At 44.4% G+C, this 10519-nt stretch overlaps 1 pseudogene across 1 annotated transcript; it reads left to right on the forward strand.

The window, feature by feature from the left end:
- The first annotated feature begins 7019 nt into the window (after positions 1 to 7019).
- LOC149829481 (protein QUIRKY pseudogene) lies at positions 7020 to 10519 on the forward strand (annotated as a pseudogene). Its single transcript, XR_016433713.1, has one exon. The product of XR_016433713.1 is annotated as a protein QUIRKY pseudogene (transcript).

Below are 10519 nucleotides of genomic sequence, written 5' to 3' on the forward strand. Positions count from 1 at the left end.
TTGCGGCAACATTGGGGAGGTCTCCCTTTGAGGTTTAAGAGTCCAAGAGGGGAGGTCGACCAACAGTTTTGTTTTGCTTTTGAGAGAAGAAGAAAATTCTAGAAATGGGAGAGTGGATGTGTTAGGCGTGTGGCTATAGTTCAACAAAGCGGAAGGCTCTTGTGTTGGTGTTGGTGTGCAAGAATAGAGGTTGTACCTTTGTGGCTGTTTGAGTGTTTGATCTGGGCAGAGTAGACATCGTTTGTTGCTGCTCATTCTTGGCTTGAACAACCATTGTTGATGTTGAATATTAACTTCCATTGTTGGTTGCAAACAGATATAATTTCCTACAACTTAATTTTTTTTATATTTCTGATACTGTATGAGTGTGGGTCAAATTTCTGATGAAAATGTATTATTCAAAACTGTGATTGACTTGTTAAAAGTTGTTGATGTGCTGTTTGAATTGAAATCAAAGTCCTTTACTTGTTACACTGCTTCTTGAGGCTCTCTTGATAAGTCTGAGATTTTGTTTCTGAGATTCGGGTATTGATGTTTGAACGAATTCGTGTGGACAAGCTTTCTGACAGTATTTAGTAATTTGCCTTGTTCTCCCAAACGGTTAAACAAAAAATTGCAAACTTTAACTTGTTGGAAAGCTAACATCTAGACCTACATCTTTCATGTTTATTACTTTTCTTGAATTCATTTTGTTGTTAGTCTAAATTAGTTGTCAATCTCTATTATTCGAATGATATTTTGGTTCTGGTCTGCTTGTTATATTTCTGATAGCATTCCATATTTGAAACGTATCTCTGTCATCTCTACTGTGTTTGTCGAACTAAATGATGTTCTAAAAAGATAACATCCTGATTAAGAATCTTCATGTTTTGAGTTTTTGGTGAATCGATCATTTGTTGTGTCAAAAAGTTACTTATTTTTCTACATGCTTGAAATCAATGAAGACAAAGAGAGAGGGAGGGGATGGAGGCATGTGCCTCCATCAGCTATAAATACAGATGGACTTACGTGTTTTCCCGTCCCCGATCCACGTTAGTAAAGTAATTAAAATACCCTTCGACGGTACAATGGACCAGGGGAAAACAAGGCCCCACCTCATCTCGTCTCGTTTGAACCAGAGATGGAAGACATGAAACTAGGATGGAGGTTAAAATTAAAATGTGTGCAGAGACCAAGGCAGGGATGGAGGGCAGAATTTTGAGACGGGTCGAGGTTGGATACCTTGTCCCCAACATCCGTCCTCATCCACTGCTATCCCTAGTCAGGATTCTGACCCATTGGTATCCTCAAAAACATGTCATATGGATATGACTGCAGATACGAGAGTACGGCCATTTTTTTTTTGAAGTTTTAGTATACTTAGTTTATAAAGAGACACGACACAAAGGTCAAAATGGAGTATCCGTGTGACATAGTCAGAACCGGATCCATAATTATGTGGAGAAAAAGGAGAGTAGGTATTTGGTTTTATTAAAGGTCAGACGGTGGCTGGTTGCTTTACAAAAGGAGAGGGTCGGAGAATCATGTGCCTTGTGCACTTTTCCTGTACATTCAGACCCCATTTGCAGAAACAAGAGCAGCATATGGTTTTATTTTATTGCAATTGTTAGTAGGAACAGTATAAATGCTTATTCCATTGGTGGGAAGAAAAAGTAAAAGAAGCTTGGACAGCACATTTCAAAATTATGAAAATCAGGTTCAATTTTTTCTTAGTAACGTGAAAATTCAGCAACGGTAAACTCTTAATGAAGCTTTAAATTCTAATCTGCTAATGTAACAGAAGTTTATTACTTGGATGTCACTGGAATATGAGAACTACCATGTAAACTAGGGGTGGCAATTTCTGACACGACCCGCCAACCCGCCTCTTAGGCGGGTTTGGGTTGGGCTTAAGCCAACCCGTTTAATAAACGGGTCGACCCGCGTAACCCATTTATTAAACAGGTCGGGTTCGGGTTGGGGGTATGCCAACCCGCCAACCCGGCTGACCCGTTTAATAAACGGGTTAGGCGGGTGGGTCGACCCGCCAACCCGACCCGTCAACCTGACCCGTGAACCTGAGAACCCGTTTACCCGACCCAACCCATTTATTAAATGGGTTGGCGGGTCGTGTCAGGTTACCCGTTTATTAAACGGGTCGGGTTCGTGTTTGCCACAGCCGACCCGTTTAATAAACGGGTCGGGTTCGGGTTGAGGTATGCTGACCCGCCAACCCGACACCATTGCCACCCCTAATGTAAACTGGGCATTTTAAACACTTTTTTGGCAAACCCAACCATGTAGATGTGTTTGGCATGGTGAATTTGCTAAGAATCAACTGTTGGATCGGTTGTTTTTTTAAATATTTATGAAGATTATGGGATATGTCAGAAGGACACCATTTTGGTGGCGTGTCTCCGGTGACACAAGCGGACATGATTGGACACATGGACATGAACACCAATATGGATGGGGGTATATTTGAATATTGTTTTAATTTTCAATGAGTTTTTGTTTTATTTCAATAAAATGCATTTTTATATTAAAAATACCAAAAAATAGTCTTTATTAATTTAAAAATTCGTGTCTTTGTGCCTCATTTTCCAAAACATTTTTGAACTTTCGGGTCAAATCTGCATCACATGTCCATGTGTCTTTGTGACATAGATCATGAGCGATTGACTTTGAAGCCTTAAATTTTTTTGTTTATGCATAATGATCGGATGATTCAACAACTGGTCCTTGTAAAACCAAGCATGTAAATCACATCCATTCAATTAGATTCAAGAAAAATGAACAAAAAATCCATGAAAACCATGCTTCACATGATAGTTCTCATATTTTCAGTTCTTATATTTTAATATCTCCTACATGTTCTGCATAAAAAACAAAAACCACTTATCCAAAGCTCTCTCTCTCTCTCTCTATATATATATATATATATATAAAGAAAGTGGTAGCTGCAAGCTTAGCATTTACCATGAGTGAATAGTGATTTTGGGTTGCTTTTTGCAAATCGCATGGTCTATTTGTGAGGACATGATACTTGGATCATGTTTATCTCATAAAAAAATATGATTTTTAAATCATGAATATTTATATAAATCTTAATATATAGATTTTTAAACCTTATAAAAGCATTCAGATGATCCCAGAGTCAAATCCTATAAAATCAAGCATGTGAAACACATGGTTAAATTTAAGAAATATATATATATATATAAAAACTTCAACAGCCCAATAAACTAAAGATAGGCTAATCGAAATAAATAAATATGTTTTATTTATTTATTTATATGAATTGATATGCGGTCATGTCACCACAAAGTTTAAAAGAGGCATTTTTTCATTTTTTTTTTTTTGTTTTTTTATAAATATGATCTTATGATGTGTATCATTCAATATCCCATGCAAGTAGGTTTTTATAAGGCTTAAAAATGTGAGGAGTTCATTCTCCATCCCATCAAACATGTGACAAGTATAGAGCCGTACTATTAGGCCGGTCCACTCTCGCAGGGTTTACCAATCATAAGTAGTGTAAATGGGTTCAGGTCGGAATTGCATATCTGTTGGATTCAGTTAGAAGATTTTACATTGAACCCAAATCCAATTATTAATTGGGTTTGGGTTCGGGTCGGGTTTTACTTACTGCATCTGACTAATTGGAGCTGGATTTAGGTCCGATGTCCGAAAACATCCGATTTATAAGGTGAGCCAATTAGGGTTCGACCCTAGAAGGCTCCACGTCATCTAAAGAAAGAAAGAGGGGAGATGGGGGGCCCATAACTTATCAAATTGGGACACATGATCTTGCGTGAATTGCAAGCATAGAATCCTCTCTTTTTTTTTTTTTAAGAATGCAAGCATAGAATCCTTGCAACAGTCAAAAGAAGCAAAAGGTTAATCAACTAACTCGTCGGTGTAAATTAATTACTTCTCAATCTCTACAAAATTAAAGTAGATGGCTGTTTACACTACAAGAAAATTCATTTAGGGGCCGACTTTTTTGCTCTTTATTTCAAATATGGGCCACATGTTTATAAAATTCTAAATATGGGCGAAGTATTTTTTTTAATTATCAAATAGGGACCTTGGGTAGGAATGCAGATGAGCGAGGCTCAAGCTTGGCTTGCCCAACCAATCCATGCCCAACCAATCCAATATACATGCTCGGCTCGAGCCCGAAGTCTGGTGTTCAGGCTTGGCTCATGCTAAATATATATTGATTCAAGCTCAACTCGGTTCGTTAAGCTCGTTTTGAGCACAACAAACGGAGTTGAGTCAGACTTGACATGTAGAGAGAGAGAGAGAGAGTCGGTACCAACACGGAAAAGGCCCTGATTATGATAAGCACATCAAAGGGAGTCGTGGAGGGCGGCAACCTTCAAGGGCTTGGTGGTCTCGCCGGGTTTGGGGTCAGGGATCGGAAGTCGGCAGTCGGCAACATGCTAAAGGGGGAGGAGGGGGATCAAAAAAATTGAAAAAGAAAACCCTAGCTACTCAAAAAGGTGTTAAAAGGGATAGGACAGGGTGAGACACATCTGAATTGCCTGTAAAAGGCTACCGAGCTTTATTGAGCTCAATAGGCCGATCAAGCTTGGCTCGTTTGCTTATTTGATCCTTAGAGCTATGTACAAGCTCAGCTCATTTAAAGGCATGGACAAACTTAACTGAGTCGAGCCCAAACCGACTCGGTTCATTGTGCAACCTTAACCTCGTGTCAACAATTATCATATTGGAAAACCTAATCCTTTTTGGTTTCTTGTATTGTTTCTTAAAAACCAATGTTATAGAATGGGGTCTTTATAGTTTGGCCAACTATTCAGGTGAATTAGCCGATACCGATTCTCAAGTGAATCGTTCTGAATCAGCCAAAAAATAATTACAAAATATTATGTGTTAATCATGACACATGTTAAAGCCATTAAAATAATATTAGAAAATTAACTTTAAGCCATTTTTATATTTATTAAAAAATAATTGATTTTAGTATTGGATCAATTTTCTAAAGTTAGGATACTATCGGCTGATTCAAGCCGATACGCACCGACAACACTGGAAAAGTACTTTGACATATGATTTAAAGACTAATAAATGCAGGCTCTTGTTTAACAGTTTCTAAAAAAAGTTTGGCTCATATTTGAAATATCAGAAACGTGTATCCGATATTTGTAATTAAGGGCAAAAAATTGTCGCGTAAATGAAATTTTCCCTTTACATTATTGTGGAACTTGAAATTAGAACAAGCGGCTTCTTCGTTTGCAAAAAAAGGTAGACACCCTCTCAGCATATTTCAGAGATTATCTGAAAAGTGAACTCCTAACTACTTGAAAAGCACATATTATAAAGGAAAATTACTATTGGTGCCACTAAGAAACCTTGAAGTTTCCTAATGACACCCAAACACCATCTTCATTAATTCTTTTTTATTTTTTGTTTTGTTTTTTTTTAAAGGCAAGTTGAGGTTAGGCAGACCCCTACCAGTTATACAACTACACCATTGGGTTTTGAAACAGCAACATCCCAATACAAGGTGACGTGCACTGATCCTACCATACAAGTGAAGCCCCCCGTTGGTAACACCATACTCATTATTGATAGGGACGGCAGTGGGCGGGGCAGGGCAGGGGACAAGGTCTCCACCCCCGCCCCGCCCCGCCTCAAGATTAGAACCTCCATCCCCGGCGAGGATGGATTTTAACCTCTACCCCAGCCTTCATCCCCGTTTCATGTCCTCCATCCCCGGTTCATCCCTGTTTCATGTCCTCCATCCCGGGTTCCTACCAATTGTAAGGCTCTGTTTGGGAGACTTAGTTGGAGGTGGAGATGGAGGATTCTGTCTCCATCGATTGGAATCATGTTTTCGGCAAAGGATTGATATCAGAGTGGCGTTGGGAGGGGAGATGCCGGTATAAATGAACAGATTTCAACAATGTCTTCACTTGTACATCGTCCTGAAATCCGCTGTGTTCATCGCCATTCCCATTGTCTCTCAGACGAAGTCTCCAAACAGATACTAAGGTCTTGTTTGGAATCTAGGAACTGGGATAGGAGTTAATGCATTTGGCAAAAAGTTGGTCAAACTACCACCTGATTGCTGTTTGGAAACTGATAGCTGGGATGAGAGTTAATGCATTTGGGACAGGAGGTAGCATTGTATTTACAGTAAAGTATGAAATTGACAACTACCCCTCTAGGAGGTGGCAGCTGCCACTTCCTGAAATACCACTTCCCATCCCAGCTACTAGTTTCCAAACAGGGACTAAAAGGTATTAAGATGTATAGTGACCAAATAAGGTGGTATCCCATGTGGTAAGCGAGGTCCTGTGTCAAGCTGAAGGCTCAGGATCGAATCCCTCTGCCACATGGGGCAACTGTTGTTGTTCTGGTAAGGGTCCCCCTAACCCCAGCTTGCCTTTCAAAAAAAAATAAAGCATGCAAGCCATGGGTTTCGTCTAGATGGTCCAATACTAATGACATGACCAAATATGATCCCTTGCAAATCATGTTAGCTGACTTACATCTCTACCCTGACATACTAACCAAGCACGGCTGGACAGCCAGTTCAGTTCCTACTGGCCAAGTAAACTAAACTAGGCTCCGTGAATGACCTGACCGGGTCACCCAGCTTCCGACCACAAAATAGGCAGCCAAATTCTCGTGACGAATTGACAATTGTCATTTTTCTTGTGCATTTATTTCCAATGATAAATAAATTTAAAAAAGTCTAAAGATATATATTTAAGCAAAAATAAGAAGTATCATTTCCCTCATTAAATATCAAATATGACAGTAAATATCACCATGAAATACCAATATTTTTGGTATGAATGAATGATAGAAAAATATTCTGATATTTTGGCAGTTTAAAATGACAAACAAAGTATCGGGATTTTCACAGTATTTTCCAAATTTGTTCATGACTATAAACCACACCATCAAACTACAAAAACCGAAAATTAATGAAGTAGACTCAGAGGTGACTGATACTTGGAATTGGCATTTCTGAGATATCAACCAAACCTGATCTCTCCTGTGCTCGCAAGAGGAACACATTCACCGGTGGCCAATGCAAATGCACGCTTTCGATTTCAAAAAGCTAGCGAGAATCTCCTTTTTCACCTCTTCCCCATTCGCTTCATCTTCTTAATCCTACACCCCCCCCCCCCCCCACCAAAAAAGGCTTCCTTTTTCTTCCCTTCCCTTCCCTTCCCTTCCCTTCCCTTCCCTTCCCTTCCTCCTCCCCACCACCGCCATCTCTCTCTCTCTCTATGAAATTACCAAGATGACAACCAGAAAGCTGATCGTGGACGTCGTTGGCGCCCACGATCTGCTGCCCAAGGACGGCGTCGGAACCTCCAGTCCCTACGTTGTGGTGGACTTCGATGGCCAGCGGAAGCGAACTCAGACCAAATTTCGGGACCTCAACCCGACGTGGGACGAGACCCTCGAGTTCGCCGTCACCGATCCGGCCACCATGGCGGCCGAGGACCTCGAGGCGGAGGTCTACAATGACAAGAAGACCGGCAATGGCCGAAAAAACCACTTCCTCGGCCGCGTCAGGATCCCCGGCAGCCAGTTTTTGGAGAAAGGGAAGGAAGCATTGGTTTACTATCCACTGGAGAGGAAGAGCCTATTCAGTTTCATCAAAGGCGAACTCGGCCTAAGGGTTTACTACGTGGACGAGCACATTCCAGATCCTCCACCTCCACCGGTGGAGCCGGGGAATGAAAACCCACCACCACCACCACCACAATCAACAGAAATTGCACCAACTGTGGATGCGACACAGGACACACCACCACCACCACAACCTAACCCACCTCCCGTTGAGCAGGTACAACCTGAGGAGGTAAATCCAACTCCCTCACAACCACCACCACCACCGGAAAGCCCACCACCACCAGTAGAGCTGCGAGCAGCAAGAGCAGCAAACGGCGAATTCGCGCCGAAAACGCTGCGGAAAGCCGCCACTTTCCCGGTGGAAACGGAGCTGCTGCCGGCCTACGACCTCGTCGAGCCGATGCAGTACCTCTTCACCCGGATCGTGAAGGCGCGCACCATCGCCGGCGGCGCCGTCGATGCCTACGTGAAGATCAGGGCCGGCGGGCACTACGTCCTCTCGAAACCAGCATTGCCCAACAAAGCAGGGGATCTCTCCGGCCAGCCGGAGTGGCACCAGGTGTTCGCCTTCGGCCGCGACCGGCTCGATCTCTCCGGCAACGCGGCGGCGAGGCTTGAGATCTCAATCTGGAACTCCGGCGACGCCTTCCTCGGCGGCGTCTGCTTCGACTTGTCGGATGTTCCCCTTCGTGTCCCTCCTGATAGCCCGTTGGCACCACAGTGGTATCGGCTCGAAGGCAACGGCTCCGTCTCTGGCGACATCATGCTCTCCGTGTGGATCGGAACTCAGGCCGACGACGCCTTCCCGGAGGCCTGGCAATCCGATGCCCCATTCCTGCACCACACTCGATCTAAAGTCTACCATTCTCCCAAACTCTGGTACCTCAGAGTCACAATCATAGAAGCTCATGATCTGAACCTGAATTCTTCACCACCACTGAAGGAAATAAGGGTGAAAATCCAGTTGGGCTTTCAATCCTTGAGAAGCAGACCGGGAAGGAACACGCATAGCTCGATCGTATGGAGAGAGGAGCTAATGTTGGTCGCCGGAGAGCCGCTAGAGGACTCGATAATCGTCCTCCTGGAAGACCGCTCCACCAAGGAAACGGCTCTCCTCGGCCACATTACCATCCCATTGACATCCATCGAACAGAGGATCGATGAATCGCGCAGCATTCCGTCGAAATGGTTCAATCTCGAAGGTGGTGGTCGAATTCACCTCCGGCTGTGTCTCGAAGGCGGCTACCATGTGCTCGATGAGGCCGCCCACGTCTGCAGTGACTTCCGGCCGACGGCGAAGCAGCTGTGGAAGCCGGCCATCGGCACGCTCGAGCTCGGCATTCTCGGCGCCCGGGCGCTGCTGCCCATGAAGACTAAAGGTGGCCGGAAAGGATCCACAGACGCGTATTGCGTCGCAAAGTACGGGAAGAAGTGGGTGCGGACCAGGACGATCACGGACAGCTTCGAACCGCGGTGGAACGAGCAGTATACATGGCAGGTCTACGATCCCTGCACCGTGCTCACCGTCGGCGTCTTCGACAATTGGCGGATGTTCGGCGACGCGGCGGTTACGGCCGACGGCAAGCCGGACTACCGCATCGGCAAGGTGCGCATCCGCCTGTCGATGCTGGAGAGCAACAGGGTGTACACCAATTCATACCCTCTCTTGGTTTTGCTGAGGTCAGGAGTGAAGAAGATGGGGGAGATTGAGTTGGCAGTGAGGTTCAGCTGCCCGTCTCTGATAGATATGTGCTCTGTTTATGGGCAGCCTCTGCTTCCTCGCATGCACTACCTCTACCCCATTGGTATGGCGCAGCAGGAGCAGCTCAGGGGAGCAGCAACGAAGATGGTGGCGGCCTGGCTCGGGCGCTCGGAGCCACCACTGGGTCCGGAGGTTGTTCAGTACATGCTCGACACAGATTCGCATGTGTGGAGCATGAGAAGGAGCAAGGCGAACTGGTTTAGGATCATGAATGTGCTTACATGGGCCGTCGGATTGGCGAGATGGGTGGATGAGATCTGCCGGTGGCGAAATCCGGTGACCACCATATTGGTGCATGTGTTGTTCCTGGTGTTGGTCTGGTATCCGGACTTGTTGATACCAACATTGCTGTTCTATGTCTTTCTGATGGGAGCATGGTACTACAGGTTTCGACCGAGAATTCCGGCCGGGATGGATATCCGTCTCTCGCAGGCAGAAGCCGTAGATCTGGATGAACTCGACGAAGAATTCGATCCAGTTCCGACGTCGAAGCCACCGGAAATTGTAAGAGTCCGATACGATAGGCTGCGGACGTTAGCAGCAAGAATACAGACGGTACTGGGGGATTTCGCAACACAAGGGGAGAGGTTCCAGGCGTTGTTGAGTTGGCGGGATCCGCGGATGACTCGGCTGTGCATTGGGACATGTCTACTGGTGGCAGTCGTGCTTTACGTTGTCCCTGCAAAGACGGTGGCGGTAGCCATCGGATTCTACTTGTTGAGACACCCGATGTTTAGGGATCCGATGCCGCCGGCGTGCCTGAATTTCTTCCGGCGGTTGCCAAGCTTGTCTGATCGCATGATGTAAGATTGCAGAACGGTAGTAGCATTGATCAATGCTTTTAGAAGGTGCCATAGAAATGATCACAAAGAAGATTATGTAAGTTGTAGTTGAAACTCTATAGTAGCCTAGAGTTGAGTAATTGCGGTGGTGGGTGGAAGCAACAGTCTAGTGTTTTACAATTGCCGACTTCCACATAATTTGTGCCTTGAAAATCGAATGTAGAAGAATGAGTTTAGTATGAGGATCGTGTACTCATGGAGCATCAATGAGACATGAGGAGGAAGGGGGAAACTCTAAATGGAAAGTGCAATAGAAGACATAAGACAGAAAAGTCATTGATGTCCGTAGGATTTAGTAAAGAATAATTTGAGG

Source organism: Nuphar pumila, chromosome 8, assembly GCF_984573655.1.
Source record: "Nuphar pumila chromosome 8, dmNupPumi1.hap1.1, whole genome shotgun sequence".
Classification (NCBI taxonomy): domain Eukaryota; kingdom Viridiplantae; phylum Streptophyta; class Magnoliopsida; order Nymphaeales; family Nymphaeaceae; genus Nuphar; species Nuphar pumila.